This window comes from Hyaena hyaena, unplaced genomic scaffold (assembly GCF_003009895.1).
Source record: "Hyaena hyaena isolate Hyena2069 unplaced genomic scaffold, ASM300989v1 scaffold_85, whole genome shotgun sequence".
Taxonomy (NCBI): domain Eukaryota; kingdom Metazoa; phylum Chordata; class Mammalia; order Carnivora; family Hyaenidae; genus Hyaena; species Hyaena hyaena.
The window spans coordinates 1,772,600-1,799,348 of record NW_024080717.1 but is presented as its reverse complement, the minus strand read 5'-3'; the positions used below and the strand labels follow the sequence as shown (position 1 = coordinate 1,799,348).

The 26,749-nt window shown below is 41.7% G+C and overlaps 1 protein-coding gene across 2 annotated transcripts in view; it reads right to left on the bottom strand.

Moving 5' to 3' along the window:
• Nucleotides 1-26,749, bottom strand: part of ARHGAP6 (Rho GTPase activating protein 6) — a 469,960-nt gene that overhangs the window by 183,324 nt on the left and 259,887 nt on the right. The gene's annotated exons all lie outside the window — the stretch shown is intronic.

Below are 26,749 nucleotides of genomic sequence, written 5' to 3'. Positions count from 1 at the left end.
CTCAGAGAGCGCTCTTACCCCTCCTCCAATACTAACCTCCTAACTTGCCTCGGTGGTCTTCCATGAACCTATCTAAAACTGTTTTACAATTTCTGCATTTGAAAATGTTAGACTATACCACTTTCTTAAAATACAGGATTAAAAACAGAACAAGCATGTTTTCAATTTATGGCTGCCACAAGCTTGACTCTTATTCTATAATCATGCTTCTTAATGTTGCTTAAAGGGTATTATCTAGTCCTGTTAAGTTCTGTTGTATTATGTCCACCTCTGTATCCCCCACAGCCTAGAAAATATCTGATAAAGAAAGAAAGGGCTTAATAAATATTGGCGAAATAAAATAATGTAATTAACAAGTAATTGTCACCCCTTTTAGCTTGTAGGCTCTAAACTTCCCATCTCTCTGCCTTCATTTTTTTTTTTTTTTACAGACTAGAGAATGCTAATATTTTCATGGCTTCTCACCAGACAAGGCTTAGGTGCTATAACTGAGTTGACCCTATGTCCCAGTTCCCTCAGTTTATGCCTAGTGTCCCAGTGTGATTATTACTAGCGACCCTTCCCTTTTCAAAAGTGTCCTGGTTTGAATGAACCTGTATCCACTCTTCCCTTGAGCTCCCTTGAGCCCCTCTATGATATTTTACACATGGATTTCAGTGGCACGTGAAAACTTGCTTGTACGTTGCAGTAGTTTCTGTTTGTTTTGTTTCCCAGTTCCCTTCCTGACGATACGGTGTTTCTGTGAGTCTTTAGACTATTGGGTAGGAGATGCCTAAGGAAGATCTAGGCCAGTGCTTTCCAAATTTTAACGTGCATATGTATCACCTAGGGCTGTTGTGAACATTCTGGTTCGATTCAGCAGGTCTGGAATGGGAACACAGACTTTGCGTTTTTAACTGGCTCCCAGGCGGTACTGATATTGTTGGTCTGGGGGCCACACTTTGCGTTGCAAGAGTCTGCAGGCGTTCCAAGGCTCAATTTTCTTATGTATGAGATGGAAATCATATCTATCTCAGGGGAGTAATGTGAGGATGGAGTGAGATGATAACTGTAAAACAGTACTGTCCTCGCCCATTAAAAATGTCCAAAAATGGTGGTGGTTGAAACTATCATCATAGCCATTAAACTCCAGTTCGCATCCTCCTCCCTCCCACTCTGTCCAGTGCTTCCCTGCCATTTTCCCCATTTTATTCAGAGCTCAACACCAGAGGGTACTTGTTTAGGGACACATCAGAGGGCAACACGTAGAGCCATATTTTGAACAATGCTGTAAAAAGGGACACTCGGGCACGCCAAATTATCAAGTGCTCAGTACATGCCAGAGTTACAATCAGGGTTTGCCCAGGGCCGCAGGGAAGGCAGGAACAAACATTTGGTGGGAAGTTGGTAATTAACTCCAGTTCATAGATGTTCGATTGTCCCTTGGGCGATTCCGTTTTCTGGGCTGTGGCTGCCACTCCTACTTTGCATGGGTCAATAATGGCAGCAAGGAGCAATTCAACTGCATGTAGTGTTCTATAGCCCTGGATACCAGCAGAAGAAACAGAGTAACATTAGAAAAATAGGCAGGCTGAAAAAACTCCTCAAACTGGTCTCATTTTAAATGTTGTCTCCTCTTTTTCATAACTGGGTGTCAGCAGGCAAAATTCCAAGCATTCAGGTTTCACTTTCTTTCCTCTAGCCTTTCACAAGCCTCATAACCGGAACTGTTGTTTTGACTCTCATAAAGCTGATAGGATTGAAATAGCATTTTGTAAACAATAACTTGCTATGTCAATCTGTGGGGTCCCAGTCATTGTGGGAGTCCTCAGAATTATTATCCTCTTCTTCATCTTGACAGTCCTCTCCAGCTGTAAACATTTCTCTTTCCTCTGATGTCAATCCTAATGCAGGACCAGTGCTCTCTCTCTGGGTAGAGTCAACAACGTGAGGGGAAAACTGAGATCAGAAACTTGGATAATTTTCTCACTAGAAAATTAATCTCTAATTTAGTCATTGTAAAACGAGATGCTGAGTCTGAAGTCACAATGTGCTGTATTTTCACCTCTTACAATTCAAAGCACACTGTAGATGCTCATTTTCCCCCAGTTCACTTATTAACTTATCTATTTCACATCTGACTTGACCGCAGCACCTACAGCATGAAGAACATAAGAAAATGGCTCTCGCGCTGGGAGCTCACAGATCTGCTGGAACGTGTTTCCTGGGGCCCATCACTATGTACAAGCTGGATAGCAGGTCACTTTCAAAGGACACCTGAGTACTTTCACAGCACAAGAGAACATATATTCAGAACAGAAGATTGGCCCAGCTATCAGGATGACTGCAAACGAAGGTCTGCTTACTGTGAAAATAAGTAGAAATAATTTACATTTTTTTCCACTCGGCAATGTCAGATCTCATTTGGTGCATAAATCTCAAAACTTCCTTAAGATAATCTCCATGAAGACGGGGAGAGAAGTCTCTAGCACATTTCCACAATCTGATTGGAGACATGGCTGCTCGCTAGAGAATGGGCACCCAGGTCATAGGCAGCATCAAGACCAACATGGTCATTCAAGTGTTTCTCCCACCAAAGTGGTGCTACAGGTACACAGCTGTTTCTCCTCTAAGCCAGAAGTTGGCAAACGATGACCCACAGACCAAATCCAGCCCGCTGCCTGTTAGTGTAAATAAAGTTTTATTGGAACCAACCATGCACATTCATTTATGTATTGTCTATGGCTGTTTTTGTCCTAAGACAGCAGGGTTGTAACATAGACCATATGGCCAGTGAAACCTAAAATATTTATGATTTGGTCCTAACTAACTAAAATACTATGTACTTTACAAAAAAAAAAAAAAAAAAAAAAGTAAGCTTACTGTGACAAATAATTGGGTTTGAAGAATTCATATATATCTTTAATAATTTAATTATAAGCCTTCATGAAGATATTAAAAAGCTAGCATGAAAGTTTTTACCAAGAATTTCTATACCAATATCCCTTTGGTATACAGTTAACCACTACCAAATGAACCAAATGTTATTTGTGAAAAATATAATGCTTAGTTTTACACATTAAACTCAAGTGGGAGAAGGCAGATAATAACACAGTCAGTATCTTTGATTTCTACAGATATATGATAAAGTAAAAACTAGTACTTGAGGTTATGCTCACATCCTAAGTATCTACATAATAAGTGGAGACAGGCAAGTTCATCCGAAAGACTCCTCTGTTGAGTAACACAGGAAGTATCTTTATAGAAGTATAGTATCATATCAATTTAGATTTAATGTACTTCAATGCAAATGTATAGTTATTTGAAGACTGAGAGCCAATAAGGGGAAATTATATTTAAGATTTTTATTTATTTTTGTTTTTTTGAGAGAGCATGCACAAGCAGGGGAGGGGCAGAGGGAGAGGGAAAGAGAATCTTAAGCAGGCTCCACACTCAGCACAGAGCCCGACCTGGGGCTCCATCTCACGACTGTGAGATCATGACCTGAGCCAAAATCAAGAGCTGGACGCTCAACCAGCCGAGCCACCCAGGTGCTCCAAGGGGAAATTATATTTAAATGAAACAGAGAGTTATTCTTGCATCCTGCTTTAGTTAATAATATGGCATAAAGACTTATATTCCATAAAACAAAAGGAGAGACAAGATCATCTTCCATGAATAAGGACTTATATTCCATAAAACAAAAGGAGAGACAAGATCATCTTCCATGAATAAGTTGCAGCTTTGGTCCAGACAACGTTTTTTTTAATATAACCAATATATTTTATTTTACTTTTATTTTTTTTCATTAATTTACACATTTTTATTTCAATTCCAGTTAGTTAATATACAGTGTAATATTAGCTTGAGGCATAGAATGTAGTGATCCTTTGCTTATGTACAACACCCAGTGCTCAGCACAAGTGCTCTCCTTAATGCCCACCACACATTAACTCAGCATCCGCCTCCAGCAACCCTCTGTTCTCTATAGTTACAAATCTGTTTTACGATTTGCCCCTCTCTCTTTCCCCCATGTTCATTTATTTTGTTTCTTAAATTCCATGTATGAGCAAATCATATGGTGTTCGTCTTTCTCTGGCTGACTTATTTCACTTAGCATAATACCCTAGCTCCGTAGCTTCATCCAACATCATTGTAAATGGCAAAATTTCACTTTTTTATGGCGGAATAATATTCCAGTGTATATATATCCCACATCTTTATCCATTCATCAGTCGATGGAAATTTGGGCTACTTTAGAAAGATCATCCTTTATTTCTCCTTTCTAAGGCCCTCAAGTACCTGCTATGGCTTTATTTTCACAGTACCTAGATGTGTCATTATAATCAGATGAAAAATTCAACAAAATTATATTTTCTCAGTAAATGAAGTACATAATTAATATCTATATTAACAGTTTTTATTACTTGATGCCAATATGTGCAATTAGACATTATTTTTCTTATTGCAAATACTTTCTGATCAGTGAACTAGTGATTAACCGTATACTAAGCGGGTAGTGATAAAGAGAGGGGAAGGGGGGATGGGCATGGAGGAGGGCACTTGTTGGGATGAGCACTGGGTGTTCTATGTAAAGCAACTTGACAATAAACTATTTAAGGAGAAAAAAAGAATGATTTTATTTATAAAAATCTCAGGGCGCCTGGGTGGCTCAGTCAGTTAAGCGTCCGACCTCAGCTCAGGTCACGATATCACAGTTTGTGAGTTCGATCTCCATGTCGGGCTCTGGGCTGACAGCTGCTTCTGATTCTGTGTCTCCATCTCTCTCTGCCGCTCCCCCACTCATGCTCGCTCGCACGCTCGCTCTCTCTCTCTCTCTCAAAAATAAATAAGCATTAACAAAATTTTTAAATCTCCATGTTTATAGAGTACTGATCTCAATTCCTCATTTCATGTGCACCATATATAATAGCTAAGAAATTATTAGTAACTTAGTTGGAATAATGTTTTATAATTCTGATTATGCTGAAAGGCTAAGGAAAGACTTTGGAAATTCAAAAGCCAAGACAAGTGATGTTGCTTTATTCCTTCCCTCTTTATCAGGTACAAAGAAATTACTCAAAAAATGCTTACTATGTGGAGACACTCTAAATAAACATTATTTTTAAAACTTCGTACAAATCCCTAAACAAAACCAACATATTCTAATAATGCCAAATTTTTACAGGGATGTTTTCTAATCTTCTGACTTCTATATGTTTTTATAATTAGAATACTAACTCTCTGCCCATCAGTATCAGCCTTTTATTTTATTTTATAATTTATTTAGCAGTGGAGCGACAGAGAGAGAGAGTGGGAGAAAGAGAATCCCAAGGAGGCTCTGCACTGTCAGCACAGAACTGAACACGGGGCTCAATCTCACGAACTGGGATCATGACCTGAACCAAAATCAAGAGTTGGGGGCTTAACTAACTGAGCCCCCAGGCACCCCTGTAACAGCCTTTTAAAGAGCTTGTGCCAGCCATCCGTCAATCCCAGGACACATGGGTGTTAGTAGGTAAGAAACCAACCCAACAAAGCTCTGCTTGGGAAGTAAGATAAAAAGCAAAATGTAAAATATGAGATCTTGTTTTGTTTACTTTGGGAGAAAAAAAAGCAAGAAAGCAAGAGAGAGGAGAGGAGGGGAGGGGAGGGGAGGGGAGGGGAGGGGAGGAAGACAAGAGACGAGATGAGACAACAATCTTTACCCAGATCTCTAAGGCACAAAGGCTAAAATCTGACCCAAAAAAACTAACTTTTGAAAATTATTGCCTCTGCGGATTTGGAAAACAGAAAGTTTGCATTTCAAACATATAAATAACATAAAGAAATTGTGCCTACACTTTGAAAAGTTATTTCAATACCAAAAAAAAAGGTGACATTCTGAAGGGCACACTTTGAGGATGAAACGTAAACAGAGGGCGCAGACTCAGCTTAATCTGCTTTTCTCAAGTGGGCCGCACCGGCCTGGGATGGCTGGACAGTTGTGAACGCGTCAGTAACATGGGAACAGGTGGCATCAGTGAGGTGAGTTTGACTGGCGATTTATTTCTTTTGGAGTGGGACTCCAGATGATGACAAATAAAACCTAGGATCTGTACCCAAACTTTTCTTTCCTCTGGGAAGCACGACTAGGAGTAAGTTGATTGACGTTCTGTAGAAATGGCAGCAACCCCCCTTCTGATTAATATTCCAACGTAGAAGCAACTTCTCGTTACTAATTGAGACGGAGCAATTATCTGCCTTTCTGGAGACAGAAAATAAATAAAAGAGGGTAGAGATTCAGTCTTTCCGGCCCTTGGGGGCATTTCAAACCACGGAGGCTTGGTGACACTAAAAGAATACCTACAAAATAGTTCCAGCATTACAAAACTTTTAGTTGGACCGTGCTGTATATCTAGAAGCTGTAAAAACATCAAGTGTCAGCTTTTTCAAATCTCCTTTGCAAAACTGATCTGCAATGATTTCTTCTCTCAGTTCCCCAGGAGTGGGCAATCTAATCCCGTCTGCGGTCAAACTGGAAAGCCAAATACATCTGAAAAAGCGTCTTCCCTGGAATGTGTTCATTTCTAGTTACTCATGGCTATGTGGAGGAATTTAAACTAAAACCTGTTTTTCACATTAACAGACAAAAGGGGCTTTGTCTGACTATCTAAATTGACTTCCCACACAGGAACCTAAGTGATAGCAAGCTGTTATAATGGTTGACTCATCCTTTAAATACCAGCTCCCCAATTATGTCATCTCCCTGATGAAATATCACCTTCTGAGAAAGCTTCCTTTACCATTGGACCAACTCCGCTCCACCATTCTGCCCTCTTATTACCGCCTGGCATATTACATACTTGCTGACGTGTTGTTACACTCCATTCTACAATGTAATCTCCGTAAAGAGAAGTATTCTAACCATTTTACTTACTGATGCATTCATCATGCCTAGAACAGTACTTCTGTTTTGTTCACTTTATATCTGCTCAGTAAATACCTGAAGAATGAATTTATGAATGGAACCTTCTGAAAATGGGTACAAAATTGTGTGCGTGTGCATTCCTCTGGAGAAGAAAGACGTAATTCAGATCTTATTCTGTAGGGATCAGGCCTGTGGTCTAAGAGCTTCAGTTATACGTGTGTAACCCGATTTCATTATCCGTAACATGATTACCGGCAATATCTGTAGAGGAGAATTCTGCAAAGGATCAAATGCTCATGGTACCAGAATCATATAAATAAAATAAAGAAGCACACACTGAGAAAGCAATGACGTGGAGGAATGTTTAAAGACTTGTTGTAAATGTAGCAAAATTGACCGCCCCCGATAATTTAATCTGTACTTCAATAATTTAGATCACTCCAAGTTCTATTCGACCTTTCTTATAGAACATACATATATATGTACATATGTGTGATCGATGGCTATGTCCATTTTGTTCATCAAGGTTTTCCTAAGAGATTTTAGCAGAGGTTTCGATGCAGAATTTGGGGCATTCCAAGGCAGACCTGTACAAGTCTAGGTTGTGAGTAACGTCATGGATGGCTTCCCCATTTTTTTCTGCTTCCCCTCCTCCCCTGTTTGCTAAAATATGAACCATACAGTCAGGGCTGAAGGAGCCACAAAAGTGAAACCATGTGTATGTGGGGAGATAAGAAGTCTGAATGGGAGCAAGGGTAGGGGAGGAAGTCGAAGGACAGAAAAAGAGATTGGGTCAATGCTGTGTAAAACTGGAGACCAAGTAGGCTCAAAGGAAAGCAAGTGATAAGAAAATTAATTAGAAAAGAACAGAAAGATAAGTTCAAAACAGCCATAAACAGTTAAGTGAGTAAGAAATACAAGCAAAATGGTTAGGAGCTGGGAATGAGAACTGTAAGGAAAGAACAAAGAAATATGTAGCCAAGGGGAAAGAGCATGTGAAAAAGGGATAAATAGTGATATATCATGAAAAGAGAATGCCAAAGCAGGGTATAAGTAGAGAAGGAGGAAAATAAAAAGACAATCATGTGCCCTGCTCAGAGACACAGTGGAGTGGAGGTGGGAAAGAGTCATGCCCGAAACTCATCTATGGACTGTCATGGAGTGGTAAATGCAGTCACAGCGTCCCCCAAAGAGGCCCACGCATGAACTGCTGGAGCCTGTGACTAAGTTACCCGACACAATGAAGGGGACTTTCCAAATGTGATTCAGAGTATGGACCTGGAGAGTATCTGGGATTGTCCAGGTGTGCCCAATCTCATCCCATGGGTCATTAGAACAAGAGGCTTCCCCAACCAGAGACTGTCAGAGAGAGAGAGAGAGAGAGAGAGAGGTGGGGATGGAAGAAAGGCACAAAGGCACAGATAGATGCAACAGTGCTACTTTGCTGACTTTGAACGTCAAGTTCACGTTGTGTTCTCCTACTTGCCTTGCCTTCAACCTTGATCCTTGCCTCACATGAAGTTCCAACCCCCAGCAATTAAAATCACGTTAAGACCATCTTCATTTAAGACTGAAAAGAAGGAAGGGTGCCGGGTGGCTGAGTCGGTTGAGCATCCCACTCCTGATTTTGGCTTAGGTCATGATCTCAGGGTCTGTCTATGTGTTTGAGCCCCCATGTTAGGCTCTGTGCTGACAGTATGGAGCCTGCCTAGGATTCTCTCTCTCCTCTCTATGCCTCTCCCCTACTCTTGCTCTCTCTCCTAAAGTAAATAAACTTTTAAAAAAGGATTAAAAAGAAGGAAACATATATTACAAATACCAGAAATCTTAAAAAACAAAAACGAGGGGTGCCTGGGTGGCTCAGTCAGTTGAGCGTCCGACTTCAGCTCAGGTCATGATCTCATGGTCTGTGAGTTAAAGCCCCGTGTCGGGCTCTGTGCCGACGGCTCAGAGCCTGGAGCTGCTTTGGATTCTGTGTCTCCTTCTCTCTCTGGCTCTCCCCCACTCACAACTCTGTCTCTCAAAAATAAATAAACCTTTAAAAATTAAAAAAAAAAAACCCACAGAAACAAACAACAAAAACAAAACCAGCAGATTGGAGAATTGAAAGTATGTTGAAGTGTGCCTTTTGTTGTTAAGGTCCCTGAAAGTGAGCGTAAAAAGGGATCAAAGGCTTCCCTTCTTATCTTGGCTTTGTCATTTTCTAGATGGTATGATCTTGGTAAATCCTTCAATTTCTCTCTTCTATAAACGATGCTAATAATGCTTGCTTGCCCTCCCCACCTCACGAGGCAGGAACAGTTAATATTACTGTTACGTAACAGAGTCTATAAACCCTACAGCCCTGTACAAATGTAAAATCTTTCTACTAATCATTGGTCTAGATCATTCACTGTCCTACTGTCTTAAATTACAATACTCAGAGCCACTGTACCTTTACTTCACTAAGTGCTGCTGATATGCCTACCTTCCAAACTTGATCTTCAGTGAATTACTTAAGGATCGAGGGCAAAAAGGTGTCCTTGAAGAAAAAGTCAGTGAATCTTTTTAGTAACACAAAACATCCATCTTTGTAATCAATTTGGGATTCCATGAATCATCTTTCTTAAAATGTGTCCCATCTGAAAACAAGTGACCTAAAACAATGGCCCCTGTTCTGGTGCTTACGATAAATTTCTTCTTCCATGTTGGAGAGCCTCTGAACATATAAGACACGAAAAACCTCATGGAGGAGTCCTGTTTCATTAACATGAAAGCTCCCCCCCCACCCCCCACCAATGTGTTATTTCTACACTGGAGCCATGACCTGAGCAGATGAGCTCTTACCAATATTCCGTGTTTTTCTTTACTCTGTCACTTGGGCTCCCTGGCATTGTTTCTTAGTGGCTGTTGTGTTTGGCATAGGAAAGGATAAAGTATCCCAGAATCCAGAGGCTACTGGAACCCCTCAAAGATGACAAGGAGGAATCTGCAAGGAAATTACCTTCTTGAGGAGCACACAGTTCTATGAATTCTCAACAGGAATAAAAATATATCCCAGGAGAATCAACAAATAAAATCCTTTAACAACAAATAGCAATATTTATTCCTTCAGGCCCTTGGGGAAAATATGACAGAAATGCCTCCACTTATTTGTTTGTCATTTCGGGGCTTGAACTACCCAGAATAGAATCTTAAATCTGGAAGTAAACCCAAAGGTTTCCAATGAACTTTCCTCTCAAGATAGGGAGTCGATGAGAACCCCCCTCTGGCTGGAGTTGACGAGTTTCATATTGGGTTTATAACTAAGGTTATTTAACGAGCATGGTTTTCTGGTTTCCTGGGACAGCCTTAAATTCGGCCTTCGGAGCCAAGAGGTTGGAGGACAGTGATGGATAAAGGGAAAGAAGAAAACCAGTCAGAGGAGCTGGACTGCCGAGAGCCGTTGGAACGAGGCAAACATTCCCACAAGTCTCAAGGCTCCCTGAAGCTCCCCCCCCCCGCCCCCTTTTCAGATTTCCTTTGCGAGTAACAACCACAGTGGAGAATTAGATGCATGGAGACAAGAGACACGACCTTCAGCAGCCACCTGTTGTGGCCCCCTGTTCTTTATGCTCGCCCGGAGCCTGCGCTCTCCCACAATCTGTGACTCTGTGACGAGTGGCTCCCAGCCCAATCTCATCCTCAGAAGATGGGGCTCCCGAGCACCGGAAGTGTGTGTCTTAGCCCCTGCTCTATGCAGGTGCAGGGTGGATGTGCGATTAACACTCCTTAAACTGACACTTCACACACGTTTAGGCTTTTATGCTACTAATTTTGAGGAAAATGGAAGTTAAGCCTCACAGGGTAAAACTTCAGCTAGCTGGAAAACTCCGATATCTACCTCCCAGCCTTCCTTAGTAGTGCCTCATCAGTGGAGGATCATTCTAGATTAAGTTCATCAGCAATGCTGCTATCCCTAAATCCTCAACCTACAACAAACAAGGTTTGGCCTATTTTTTTTTTTTTTTTCACTTTGCAATTTCCTAGGAACCTTGCACAGAGGTGATACAAATGGCTTAGGGAACTGTTTAAATTCTTATGACACTTCTACATATATGTAAGCCTGTGGGATCACTGGTTTATATTTCTGACAATTTAACAACAGGATAGAATATTTACAGTAAACGTTCTGCCACCCGAGTCACGAAACCATAACTGAGATACATCAGCACGATTCCCTCACATTAGGACAGTATTGCTGCTGGAAACTCACACTCAGGTGCTAACTGCTAAACTTGGCTGTTTTTTAAAAATATTGTTTCTCAGCATCCCAGCTACCAAATCAGGGAATGTGTCTATCACCCCAGATGCTTCTAATGCAGGCTCCTTGTGGAGAATACTTTAGAAGAAGATTCATTTTTTCTAGCCACAATATAGACGGTGGGGAAAAAACAGACGAGTTAGAAAACTTTCTTTAGGTTTTACAAGAAGTTCAATCTTCTGAAGTCAAAGGGGTCAATCAACATAATGGATCTAAATTAAGGGATATTTATTTTTTCAACTTAAAAAATTTTCTTTCAAAAATTTTTAATGTTCATTTAATTGAGAGAGAGAGAGAGAGAGAGAGACAGAGACAGAGACAGAGGGTGAGCGGGGGAGGGGCAGGGAGAGAGAGAGACCTGGAATCAGAAGCAGGCTCTAGGCTCTGAGCTGTCAGCACAGAGCCCGACGCAGGGCTCGAACTCACGAGCTGTGAGATCATGACCTGAGCAGAAGTCAGATGCTTACCCAACTGAGCCACCCAGGGGCCCCAACTTTTAAAAATATTTTATTTTTTAGGCTCCTGCAGCGTCGTTTAAGGAGCGAGGCAGAGAATGGCATGCTGTTACAGCACAAACTACCTGCACCTGTGTGCCGTCTGACATTTTTTTTGTTGTTGTTCTTGACAATTCGTCCTCGCCGGTAATACACTGCCCACAAAGAATCAAATAAAATACCAAGTGATGAGCAATTTTTGAAGAGGGACTCATATCAGAATAATCATTCCACTGGTTCCCCACAAGACAATTCGTGATTCAAAAAAAAGCACATACAGAGTGCAAGATTTCTTTGAGGACTGTCAGAAAACCAGAAACTCGATGTCCTTTGCAATTTCGAACTCTGTGGCTCTTACCCTCTTCAAAAGGGGTTTTATTAAGTTCAAGTAAGTTTAATTTTAGATAATCAAACCTCAAACCAAACCAGTGCATGTATATACTTTTTTTTTTTTTTTTAATTTTTAACCTGGACCGAGTCTCCAAGACTTCTCTCCTTAGGCAGGCAAAAGAAAAAGACGAAAAAGAGCCCCCTAGATTTTTAGCCGGGCATGGTTCCTGAATTTGCAATCGTGCTGATTTCCCCATGAGTCACGCTTGTTCCTAGTAGATGCCAGACTTTCCCCTTTTGGACGCCTCAAGAGGAACTTCTATTTGACAATGGAACACTGGAAAGTGATGAGGAAGTCATACGAGTGTGTCCCGCTCCAAAAGACACACAATGGCCTGGTGTTTTGAAGCCCAGCTTCTCCGAGCTGAGTGTGCAGGAAGGACCTAGGGGGCTTGTGACGAGCCGTGTTTCTGGGCCCCAACCCCCCGAGTTTCCAGTTCCCTAGGTCTGGGATGGGGCCCATCATTCTCCATTTCTAGCAAGCTTCCAAGTGATGGGAATGCTCTTGTCCGTGGACCACATTTTGAGTAGCAGTGGTTGAGAGCAAGTTTTCTTTGCCTCACCACTACTGACAGGAGGAGCCGGAAGATTCTTTGTTGGAGGGGCTGCTGTGTGCATTGTAGGATGCTGAACAGCCTCCCTGGTCTACAGTCAATCGACGTCGGCAGCACCTCCCCAGGTGTGACAACCAAAAATGTCTCCGGACATTGCCAACTGTCCTCAGGGTACCAAACTGTCCCCGTTGAGAACCACTGGCTTGGAGGATATGATCCGAACAGAAAAAGATCTGAGTTGGAGTCTGGCTGAGGCATATTGCTACCCACGTGATTCGGGGCAGCAGTGTCCAAATGGTTAAATCAAGAGGACGCTTTTGCCTCTCCCGTAGAGCTGCTGTGAGGACGGATTAAATGAGGATGGATCTGGTCATGTAGCCCAGGGCTGGCTTAAAAGCAGGGCTCAAGAAGGGACAATAGGTGGCTCTGTTTGTCTGTTTGTGGGTTCCAACACCGTCCAAACTCTGTTTATCACAGAAGGGTAAGTTTCTGTCTACTGAGTCAGAGAAAACAGAGCGTTTAGAGGCAATAACAATAAAAATAAGCCCAGGATCTATTTCTGTGGTCACGAGGCTTAAAACTTGGTTCTGTGACTAATAGGCTGAACATATTGTTGTGATTCTGAAATAATCTTGATTTAAGACATAGATACATTTCTCAAGTTGTCTGTAAAGCAAAATGTTATGCCAGCTCGTCAAGTCTCCTTCATCTCCATGACCCAAGAAGATAAAAATCAGTTGTTGTCCAAAGAACAAAAGCAACCAAAGGAGCTGAGATAAGAATGTCACAAGAGATTGGCTAAAAGGGCAAAGCAACACTTACACAGCTAATATCCTCTCGGCGCTCTCCCGGAAGGAGCACCATGGTTAGTTTTCTCTTTCGCCACCAGGAGGGGCACCAAACACTCCCAGGCTCGCAAGCCTTTGTCAGCTGTGCAGTAAAGAGGCTGGCGGACCAGAGTTGAATAAATTCAGTTACTTCCTAACAGGATAAAAATACCTCTTGGCATGAATTCAGCAGAGAAGCCTGTACGAACTACTTTTGTGTATAAGGTTCTTTTAAGCTTTTCTATTCCAAACACCGCAACAATAGCTATTTTTGTTCCTGGGAGGCAAGAAATGACAAACTTAACCGTCTCTTAGTGCGCTTTCTTTCTCTACGTTTAAGATGAAGCATTAGGAATAAGACAAGTAAAAATTAATGTTACTGAAGAGAAAGGTCTGCAACTTGGAGGTGAGAAAGTACATGACCGGTGACCAGTAAGTTATTATGGGGAAGAGGGTAGAGAGAAGTGTGTTAAGAGAACAGAGAGAAACAGCCATTCTTTAGCATCCCTGAGCCAAGTATTAAGAGACAATGCCATTCACTTCCCTACCCAGGTCTTTGCATTTTCATCCATTCCATCAGCAAGTGGTGAACACGTTATCACTGTCTTGATCATTCTGTGTGTGAAATTCTTAAGACCTTTATTTTTATAGAATGCTTTCACATACTGCTAACTGGCATATGCCTTTTCTATTAATAATGAAGTCTTCCAAGATGTAATGACAAGCTTTCAAGTAGATGAACCAACATGGTTTTCAGAAAGTTTCTATGTCCGTAGAGTAATTTGAAATGGCTTGGACTGCCTCTGCCTGCCAAAGATCCAACAGTGAGATGGGCAATGCTGGCGATGGTAGTGACAATGATGGTGGTGGTGGGGGTGGGGGAGCAGTGGTAATGATGAAGAGGATAATGGTGATGAAGGTGATGGGGATTTTGGCTAAATTTCACGAAAGCCTGCCGCCACTGGATACATACTGGGTGAAGCAATTTACATTAGTAGCTAATTAAAGCCTCTCTCCAACCCTAGGAGGAAAATGTGGAGCTTTCTCCATTTCCTTATTTTAAAGTCAGGCATCTAGATCATTCTAGAAAACTTTTCAATGCCCTCAAACACAAAAGTAAATAAGTAAATAGATATAAAGGTTACTGTGAACTAAATACTAAATTAAGGATTATTACATACGGAATGCTTTAATGTTCAGATAAAACTCCATAGAGCTGTATTTGTAAAGGCTGGCTCTTCACCTGATGAGTTTGGGGCCCATTTTCATTTATGTCCATATAAAGGCAAAAATACACACACTATATGGAGCCTGTCATATACGCAGAATGTTTTCTTACCACAATCCACTCTTTATAATTTTCTCTACAGTTGTGATATCTTTACAATGAGAATATGTTGTATGTACCACCAACACCAACATAGCTATGACATGCGTGGACAAAAGATACAGTTTCTGAGGATATTGTCAGAATACTTGTGTGTATAAGTCTAAAACATGGGTATGCATGTTTATTGGACTGTTTCCTAAGTCACTAAAAAGTCACCAAATTTTTCCCCAAATAAGTCACAGTATAACTGAAACCCACAACAAAACCCAATTGAAAATGCACCTGTAATAGAATTCAAAAATAATAAAGCCAAAGACATATATTTATGTCAAATACTGTGGCAATCTGTAGCCCTATTATCAGCAACAGTAATTGATATTTTGTGTCTGAATATGTAAACTTTACATTATTTGTTAGATACTCCATTTCCTCTTGGCCAAAATCATTGTGGGTCTTGTACCAAAGCCACCCCTAAGTAAAGGGCATCAGTCAAATTAGCATTTACCAGAACATTCCAAAATCAATAAGGCATGTATTTTTAAGAGCCTTTTTTTTTTTTTTTCCTGGGTATCTTTAGGACAGCAAAGGAAGGAGTTCCAAAGAACCAGAACTGGGAGTTCCACAAATAAACAGCCTGCTTCACGGTTCCTTGTGCCGAAAAATCTGGAAACTCTCAACGGGATTTTATTGCTGATCTAAAGTTACTGGACAAAACTCAGGATCTCAAATGAGGGAAACCCTTTGGATAGTGAGGGTTTGTCCACTGTCTTCTCAGAGTGAATTCTGAAATTAAGATCTATTCTAAGATCAAGTCAGGAAGATTGCCTAAGGGTCTTCTTAGATAGGTTACCTCTCTCTTCTTTCGCCTTCCCTATGAAACACCCCAGACGGAGTATGCAACTCACTAAAAATAACATTCATGTGAGTTTTATTACTAATCCTTGATCCGTGGCCCCTGCCACTTGTGACTGCGCCATTCCGATAGCACATTTCTGACCCATATCCTGGATCTATAACCTCAGATACAAATGATCGGCTGAAGTGATGATGGAGAAAGTGGTTCTGCTCATTCATCGCCACTTCTTAAAATAGTATCAAAACAGCCACTTCCTCTTCCTGCAGAGGAAAGTCCACTTTCCAGTTAATGCATAAAACTCAGTAGGCTATGGCTTATGAACGAATAGGCTAAGAAATGACGAAAGTTCAGGAAATTATCAAACTATAAAAGGAAATAGAATTGGGGCCTGGAAAAGAGAACAGTGCGTTTCCCCTCGCCTCTGAGAATAAACCAGAAAATACGCAAAGATGGTTCACATATTTTTCCTGCTTCAAACACAGCTGAAATTTCAAAGGAGAGTAAATAAAGAAGGGAGAGCATTTTAATGTTTGAGAAAGTACCAAGAACTTCGTAATAGCAATGTGTAGGAAAAAAATGATAGAGATTTAAAAAAAAAAAGATACACAAACCCACATGAGAGATTAAGGATTTCAACACCCCAACGTGCACCCTTAAAGCCAAGATTTTGCCTCTAAAACTTTCCCCCACTAAAAAGAGCCAGGGATCCTTGGAGAGTAACTAAATTCACGTCTTGCAGCAGCAGAAGATGCGCCAAACTAAGCATCCAAAAGGAAAAAAAAGTGCAAAAAGCCAGGAGAACATGACGATATGCCAAAGCAATAGATACCATGATAACTCCAGATAGGGGTACGTTATCCCCCTTCGGGATATTTACTCAAAATAGCACATGCTTGGCCAGTGCAAGATGAGCTGGATCCCATCGGGTCAAAGTGAGCCATGAAACGTCGCACCAGGTGTTTAGAGCGAGGTAAAGAGTACAGAAAAATGGTTCTCAGCCCCGGCTCCATGTGAACATCACTGGGGAGATTTGTTTTTTAAATATCAGAGCCTGGGAACTACTCCAGACCAATTAAATCAGAATCTCTGGAGGTGGAAGTAGGGCCCTTGGATATTTGAAAAGTTTCCCAGACTATTCTAGAGAGAATTGAGGACCACTGGCCTAGACTCTAGGGTGCCCAGCCAGCCTGGGGACTTTCCTGGTTTTAGCGCTGAAAATCCGATGTCTCAGAAAACGTCTTGATCCTGGGCGAACACACATGTCTGATTCTTCTCTTCAGTCAGGTAATACAAGGCTATCACAGAAATTTTCAGTGAAGATCAGATAAGAAAATCCAGTAAAAGTATGGGATATAGGTACTAATAGTAGTACTATTAATTCTAATACTAGTGCTGATCCTAGTATTAATGCCAACATACTCATATCAGTACAAATAGTAGTGTTAATACTAATGGCAATGCAAACACTAACACTAGTGCTGGTGCTAGTATTAATGCTACTGCTAATTCTAATGCCAGTACTAATACTAGCATTACTAGTAGTAATAACACTAATGCTAATATCGATGCTAGTACTGACGCTAGCACTAAAACTACTGGCATTATTTTTTTTAATTTTTTTTTTATGTTTTATTTATTTCTGAGAGCGAGCGAGCGAGCAGGGGAGGGTCAGAGAGAGAGGGAGACACAGAAGCTGAAACAGGCTCCAGACTCTGAGCTGGCTGTCAGCACAGAGCCCGACGCGGGGGCTTGAACCCATGAGCCGTGAGATCATGACCTGAGCCGAAGTCGGACGCTTAACCGACTGAGGTACCCAGGCGCCCCTGCCGTTATTAGCACTAATGTTCGAGCTAATATTGATTTTAACTTTAATATTAATACCAATGTTATTGCTAATTGGTGCCAGTACTAATACTAATATAGGCACTAATACTAATGAAATCTATAGAGCTAATAAATTAATAAAAGCTTCATATTAATACTATTGAGCTGGTTATAACTTCTGGGGTCGCGTGGTAGGATAAACAAGTTTTATTTGTTCTTTGAGGTCTTTGAATTGTTTGGGAGAGTCTGACATTAAATTTATGATTTTAATTAACGTGCTTGGGGCTTAGTGATTTACGTCTGTAACTGCTGTTCAAATATTTGAAGAAATCTGATATAGTAAACCTGGAAATTTAGGGGTGTCTGGCTGGCTCAGTCGGTGGAATGTACAACTCGATCTCAGGGTTGTGGGTTCAAGCCCCACGTTGGGCGTGAGACTACTTAAAAATAAAATATATGTATGTATATATGTGTGTATATATATATATATATATATTTAAAAACCTGGAAATTTGGACCTCTAAGGAGTATTTAGATGCTCAGAAAACAAAGACAATTCCTAGCAATTTAGAAAAGGGAAAAGGGCAGAGAAGGCATAGTGAATCCATTCTTAAGTTTGAATGACAGGCCCAAGGGGACCCACACACTCACTGTACTGTGGGAGCCTTGACTACAAAAGCACGGAGGTGAATGCAAGCGCCCTTTCTGCAGTGATTCAGATACTAGAGTTGACCTAAGCCTTAGTGGTGAGGGAGTAGAGGATTCGTTTTGGAAGAAGAGCCGAAGAAGCAAGGTGAAAGCTGCCGGTGGGGCTTAGCACAAATACTCTCAGGCAAGCCGGGGATAAAGACTGTTTAGACATCGTGTAGATGTCTGTCCTGTCCTGAGCCTGTCCTGCGGGAAGGGGAGAGGTGGATCTAGACGTGACGAGATGCCTGAGGCCTGGGATGGTGGGCCTGGCCCCACGCCACCAGCCATAATGGGAACCTGGGAACCCTGCAGACATGAGGTGTCGCATTTAAGTGCTCAGGCGGGGCAAACAGGGCCCTGAGAACATACATTTTAAGTAACGGCCGCACAAACAACACACAGCGGCCTCCAGTTTAAAATAACAGGCAGGTGAGGAACAAAACAGCGAGGCGGAGATACTCTCCCCGGCACCTTGGAACACCCTGAAGAATCCGCAAAATGCGGGCGTGTCATCTAAGGACGAAGAAATGAGTCCGAGGGAACACAAAGAAAAGCAAGAGAATGACGCTCTGGAGAGCAGAAAGGAGAAAGAAATCGATGCAGGGAAGGATGGAAAACAAAGTCGGGGCGGGGGGTGGGGGAGGGGGAGTCAGGGATAATGAACTACGGGCAGAAGCAGGAAAATCCCTTTAAAACCAATAAAAGCTCTGGGGCACCTGCGTGGCTCAGTCGGTTAAGCATCCATCTTCAGCTCAGGTCATGATTTCACGGTTTGTGAGTTCGTGGGTTCGAGCCCCGCATCGGGCTCTGTGCTGACAGCTCAGGGCCTGGAGCCTGCTTCCAATTGTGTGTCTCCCTCTCTCTCTGCTCCTCCCCCTCTCATGCTCTGTCTCTCAAAAATAAGTAAACATTTAAAAAAAGAAAACCAATAGAAGCTTTTCAGGTGGAATGTGGAGAACAGTTGAAGGGAAGGCAGCAAAGGAAGGTCACGGATTGAGCAGACGAGCTTGAGCCAGTAGTTTCCTTCCCAAGTCCGAGCAAAGAAGAAACGCTTGAAACAAACCATTTGGTTACAAAAATACCAAATCGGCAAACGAGTTGGGCTGGCATTTTGCAGACAGGAAGCAAGCAGGCCCCCAGCGAATGTGGGAAAGTGCTCGATGGCGAGAGAGGCAGTGAAGCCTTATCTACCTCCATCTGCGGGTGTCAACCTGGGCGGCAGAAGAAATACCTGGGCCCCACCCTCGCCAATAGAGTTGGAGCCTCTGGGGGTGGGCGCCCGAGATGTCTACAGTTCCCACGTGATTCCAGTATGCAGCCGGGGTCGAGACCCTCTGCTCCCCGCGTGTAACCGAGTGAACGCGTGACAGCCCATGCCTCCAGATTATCCGGCCAAAATAGCCACTTGCACCTGAAGCACTCCAATAATTGCGGCCAAAGTCATTTCCTTATTTGAATTTGGCAGATAAATGACTTGATTTTCCACTCGACTTCAGGAGCTTTAAAATTCAGAGGGAAGAAAGTCAGAAAGTTTTCTCAACTAATTATTTCGCATATTTGTAATCACCTCTCACTAGCAATCTGACGTACCAGTGTCCTTCACACTTATAACCATTCACCCGGACACGACATAGAAACCGGCTGCCCTGAGAAATAGTCTTATTTAAATCCAAAAATATCTACGGATTGTCAACTCGGAGCACTGTGGTCTCCTTGGGGGATACTTGGCCCTGTCTCAGACATTTCTGATTGTCCTAATTAGGGACCATGTTACTGGTATCCATTGCGTAGAGCCCAGGGAGGCTGATAAACAGCCTACGATGCACAGGACCGCCCCAGGCACAACAGACAATGATCCAGTTCCCCATGTCAGTGGTACCGAGGTGGAAAACCCTGCTCTAAACAACACAGGTAATGTTCCACCAGCAAAAGCTGATACTCGCTGCCTTCCAATCTCAATGCAAATCAAATAAGTTTGAACATGTACAAATTATATGCGAAATTAAAGAAAAATAAAAAGGCCTCCCACAGAAAATGAAACCACTAAGAAAATGATTTTGTGGGCTTATCACAATGAGAGGTTAGGGACTGGAATTTCAAATTGAATTTTATTGTTGGAGTTGACAAATTGAGAGTCTTTTTAAAAATGTTTTTAACGTTTATTATTTTTGAGAGACAGAGACAGTGTGAGCAGGGGAGGAGCAGAGGAAGAGGGAGACACAGAATCAGAAGCAGGCTCCAGGCTCTGAGCTGTCAGCACAGAGCCCGATGCGGGGCTTGAACTCACGGACTGTGAGATCATGACCTGAGCCGAAGTAGGACACACAACCGACTGAGCCACCCAGGTGCCCTGAGAGTCTTCTTTAATGAAGACTTCTAAAAAGCATCCTTTATCATCAATATTTAATAAGTGATGCCTAAGATAAAATATTCATGTTGAATATTACCCTCCAAACTCCTAAAATTATGCATTTGTAGAAGAAATGTTTTTTTAAGCTATACGCTTATATTCATTTCTCCCAAACCACTCAAAAAATGTACTCATTTTATGGAAATCACAATGAAAGTGACATATTAAGATGTTTTTCTGGATTGCCAAGCAGCTAGACAGTGACCAATGATAGGTCCCCTAAATATGAGAAAGCAGGTGTGCTTGAAGCTGGAGAAAGAGTCTTATTTGGCCAAAAGACAAAGAAAACTAATCATTCATCTCCAGCCTCCGATCTGTACTGTAATGATCGTAATGTTAAACGGGAACTCAAAGACTATTTTAGGGGAAGATTTACATAAGATTATTTACCATAGGCCCTAAAACGTGCAAACATGACTGGGAGTTCTAAAACAGGCTATTTACATAACTAATGAAACCCATTTCCAAGTGCTTGCTAGTTATTGAGCCAGTTAGTGATGGTCCGTGAGCGAGAAGGACCAAGCCGGAGGCTATCTAACTTGGCCCTGCATTTTATTCTGATCCATTGGGGACGGGGGGCTTTTATTTCATGATGCCGAGGCTCCTCCCCAGACCAAATAAATCAAAATCTCCAGGGGAAGGGGCTGGCCTTTGGTAGGAGATTGTATAGCACTTCTTAAATTTGAATTTGTCTACAGATTGCCTGGGGACCTTTCTAAAATGCAGATTCTGATCCAGTGGGTCTAGGCGTGGCTGTGATTTTGCGCTTCTTGACACCAACAATGCTGGCCTCAGGGTCCCATGTTGAATCGGGAGTGTCAAAAGCTTCCTGGAGGATTCTAACATTCAGCTGGCATTGAGAACTGTCAATGGTTAGGCCCCGGCTTTGCGCTGGGTACTATGTGGGCACAGAAATGAAACAGAAAGGGTGAAAAAGCATTCCTCAAGTAAGGAATTACTCTGTCCTAAATCAGGGCTTTCATGTCATGCAATCCGCAGATCTCTGTCTCAACCTTCCAAAGTGAAAGAAAAGGTCAGCTTTTTTCCTAAGGGGAACACATTCCAACATGGACCAAATCAATGGCAGTTACTCCTTTGGAAGAGGGGTAGATAACTTTACATGACCCAATCATCATCCTCATCACCTTGCAGTTAGCATGTAGTGAGCATTTACTGTGCCGAGCTTGATGTTCAATGCATTACATGACTTCTTTCACTCTCACAATACCCTGACGTAGGGCCTAACAGTATTTCGTGATCTAGTTTAGGAAACAGAACCTTGGATAAATTGAGTTGCTTATTTTTAAGGTAACAGCGTTGAGTGGTAGAGCCAGGGTTTCAACTGAGGGCTCCCTGAGTCTAGAGCCTGACTTTGAATCCATGGTATTTTCATTATATTTGTTTTTAGGTTGTGAAAAAAAATATCTTTTTTGACACTGATGAACATCAACCCAAAGAAAAAAGTTTCTTGGCGGCTGTCAGAATATCTTTGAGAGTGAGTGATAATTCCAGAAAGTATACTTGGTAATAAGTGAATTCAGTTATCAAGCTCATGTAGACCTTCAGAAATGGAATACACATTTTCTCAGGCTGGGGTGTGAACGGTTGATCTGAAAGGTGCCAAAATGGCATATGGGCAGATGCTGAAGATGGGTATCTTTTGGAACACATTGGGGTTACCTTTCCAATCTAAATGGAAATTTGAGGTGAAATGAATGTGTACTCGCAGATAAGGGGGTGATTACCATTCCTCCTGCACAAATTTCACACACTCTATGAATCTTTGCCTAAAAGCATGCATTTACACGTCGCATCATGGAAGAACCTCACAAACATGATGCCGAGTGACCGAAGCGAATCGCAAAAGGTCACGTATTGTGTGATTCCATCTGTATGAAACGTCCATAAAAGGCAAATCGTTTGAGAAACAAAGGAGTTGAGCGGATTGCCAGGGGCTCAGAATGGGAACAGGGGGGCCCTGGAAATGGGCACAGGTATTGACATTGGGTGACTGAAATGCCCTGAAATAGACTGTGAGGACGTCTGCACGACTGTGCAAATTCATGACAAATCACTGAATCGTATACTTAAATGGATGGGTTTTATGATACGTAACTAATACATCAATAAAATTATTTTAAGAGTATACAGTAATAGGAAAATCAAAAAGCACTTGCTTACAAATGGAGAACTGAAAGCAATCGTATACATTTTTTTAGACTTAAAATATATTAGTAGCATTACAGCCTACCTTTTCCCTTTCTAGGCCACCTTCTTAGAAAAATCAAAATATAATAAAGGAGAACAAAAGACCATTTTTTAAAACTGCTCACTCAGGATTCAGCGTGATCTGACCGAGCATCCATCTGTGGTTAATATAGAAACATCCCACTGATGTAGACACCAGACTTCTAAGAAATTGGACTTTCTAAAATCAGAAGCAAAGAAGCCATCTGAACAACTATCAGGATTGCCTACATAATTTATGGGGCCCTGAGCAAAATGAAAATGCAGGTCCTCCTGGTGGAAAAGTATTCGGAATTTGAAGATGTGTGATGGCAGAGCATGAGGCCCTTCTGAACATGGGGCCATGAGTGACTGCCCAGCACTAACACCCATAAAGTCAGTCCTGGCAACCAAACCAGCTCGTCACAAGAGCTCTGGGCCAAGGCTCTGCACTTTATTCGAGAACTTTCTTCTGTAATAGAACTCCTCAAACTCTCGCTTGTTTTTCTTCTATATGCATACCTAGAGGGCTAGGCTTGCCAAATCCGGGGCTGTGGGCAATCAGAGTGAACAAATGAGAAGTGGGTAAAGGCTTTGAGAAGGAAGACGCCTCCTTCTGATTGGATATGTGGAGAAAGAGAGACTAAAAGGCAGACCCAGGTATATGAATTATTATAACGAGGGAAAGAAAGAGTGGCCTTTTCCATTACACCCGCTGCTTGCAATGGGGGCGGCATATCACGTATTTTAGACAATATGTATCATATTCTAGAGAATAGGTATCAGAGGGACTGAAGAGTGAGTGTGGCAGCAGTGTGCTGGAGAAATGCTTAATAGCTGACTCCCTGGGGAAAGCCCCATTTGCAGCCTTCGCCAATTTCCATGGTGTAAATACTCCCACTGTGGCAGATTTCAAGGTACCGAGGTGGGGAATGGAACATGGGGCTGGAAAGACAAGCGCAGAATCGGTTCTCCATCCCGCGCGAGCCAGGGCCAGCCCACTGCTGAAATGGGGAAAACATTAGGTGCTACACGCAGTGGAAATACAAGGCAGGCCCAAGGCTCCAGAGCAGAAATAAGAAATTCACTCCTGTCTCCTAATAAAACATTTTGTTCCAAAGGTTAGCAAAGACAGAAGGTAAGTGTTGCTATTTGCTAACATGGGATTTTAATTCCAGTGGCAAAATCATCATGGCTAATCAAAAGTTGACTACAGAACTATTTCCCTTGTCATTTTCCTTCCAAAAATAATTATCTCTGAATGATTTCATGGTTAAGGATTGTATGCTTAAAGAGCAACCAATTGTGAAAAGAACTGAAAACTACGCCAGTGATATGGTTTTTAAAAAAATAGTAATATTTGTTTTTAAAAAGGAGGGCTTAGCCAAGTAAAAATATTTCCTCTTTTCTGTTCTAATGGCTTAACCTATGAATCACCCTGTAGGAGTGCTATCATGCCAGGGACATGGAACTCTTACTCTTTAGAGCGAAAGCACGAAGACCTCACTATGAGTTTTAGTTGGTTTTAGTAGAAATGAGGGTTGATGGCCCGGCTGAAACGTAAGCACTTCAAATCACCACAGGCTGTATTGAGAATCGTTAACCCGCACCACAGCTCCCACCTCAGGAGAACCTTTAAACCTCTTAAAGGTCAAACAGTCAACCAAATTCTCTGAGCATGATGCCCCATGAGACGCTTCCCAGATGGTGTGAAAGAAGGCAGCCATCTTGCTACCCAGCAAGCCTGCATTTCCCCAACTCCTCCTCCACTGTACTTCTTTTACCCAGAGGCAACAGAGAGAGATCTGGGGTGATTGCCCCCTCTTGGAGTAGCTGCTCCCTCCTCCAAAGGGGTCAGGGGCTAAAGTTACCTTCTTCTATTTCCTGATAAAACTGTAGTCAATCTACTTATTTTTTTTTTCCAGAAGTATTTATTAAATGCTTATTGCATACAGGCACTGCTCTGAGACTCATAATTTTGTTATTCTTGTTAGGTACTGGTCCAAATTCTGAAACAGTACTTGGAAGGCAAGGCAATATGCCTGTGCACATAGCAGCCCATTTAAAAATAAGTTCTGGAATGAACGTCAAGATGAGAAACACTGACTTAGATTAAAGAAGCCTATACAACTATGACTCTCATCACATCTGTTTAATGTAAGCTCTATTTAAAAAATATATATATCTATATCTCGGAGCCTATAGGGAAATTATTAGCTTTAATCCAGTGTCTTCCTTGCCTTTATAACTAACTTGTTGTTATAAGCACATGCAAGGTGCTACCTAATTTGAGATCCTCTTGGCATGGAATAATAGAAGGTTTGTTAACTCTCATTATCTTGGCCTATTAAAGCACACACACACACACACACACTCATGCACGGATGTGCACATGCCCTAAATGGTTAGACGTGGGGGAGCTACGTGGGCTGGTACGTGGGCTGGTAAATGGGGCCCATCTTTGAGAAGTCACTGCCCAGTGCATGAAAACAAGTTTGTCATTCTTGGGAGGAGCTGATATCACAGGCAGCTGCCATGAGACATCCCTGCACGTGAGAACGATGACAAGAAACTCATTTCCGTGAAAGGTGCCCCAGAGCAGAAAAGCTAGTGTCACACGGCCAAGCTGCAGACCTACCCGAGGTCTTTGGACCTCTCGTCCACAATCTAACCTTGGTTTCCGAAGACAGATGGAGATTGTATATATATATATATATATATATATATATATATATATATATATATATACAAAATCTGTAATGTATAATACACAGCATGGATAATGCATTATATAGACCATAGAAAATATAGGCTACAATGCATAATATATTTATCTCTCACACTTATTTCATTGCTCTCCTGGGCTGTATGAACACTCCTGTAGCCAATCGCTCTGTGAAACCTGGGATGATATCAAGTCAACAGAATCCCCACATTGGTATCAACTCAGTGACTGAACTCTTTGAGAGGCTACAGCAGGCACTCTGGGGTCAGACTGCATGGGGTTACACTAACTACTTGGGTGGCCTTACGCAAGTCACTGAAACTCTCAGTTTCCATATCTGGAAAATGGGGAGAATAATTGTACACATTCCCTAGGCTTAGTATGAAGATTAAAGAAGTTAGTATTTGTAAAAATCCTACAGCGGTGCGTGGTTTAAAAAAAAAAAGTGCTGTGTAAGTGCTTATAAAATATCAAACCCTTGGGAGAATCTTATTATTCTTCTATGTTCACAGAGTCGATAAAGATTTTACCCACCTATATCTAATATGAACATACAATTTGCTCTTAATTTCTTAGTTTTTCTTTTCTATACACAAACCTCTTTTCAGAGTTCAAATAAATCAGAGAAGAATTTGTTACTTCACTGTTAAAATTGGTGTAATTTACAAGTTGGAATAAAAGTGCCGCTCTCTTTCCTTGGATGCATCAGCTGATCAATGACTTTCTCCTAAATACAAGAAATTTCTTTCTGCCCCTGCTCTGGCACTGCAAACGCTGACCTTTTAGTTAGGTAGTTAAGAACTGAGATGAAAACCATTTGATGCTGTTTTAAGTCACTAAAAGGCACAATGTGAAATATATTTTAATGATCATATTCCTATGTTTGGATAATCATACCTTTATATGGCATAATAAGTCTCACATTTCAGCAGATTTTAGTCGGATTCTTTTCATTCTTGACACCACTTACGGATTCCAAATACCTTCATTTCTCTTGACCGCTGACGGGTAGTTGAAGTGAGACAAACACAAAACTAGACTGACTGCAGGTGAAAGCAACATATGGACAATGTATTTTTTGGTCCAAAGGAATGAAAATTTTAGAAGGTTCCTCTTCTCTCCTTAGCCTAGAGTCTCAAGCAGCTTTTATACTTACAAGTCAACAGATTAACATTCTTGATGATTCACTGTTTCAAAATAACTCACATTGTACTTCCAAAGTGACGGCTAGAAATATTGCTGGCATTTATTT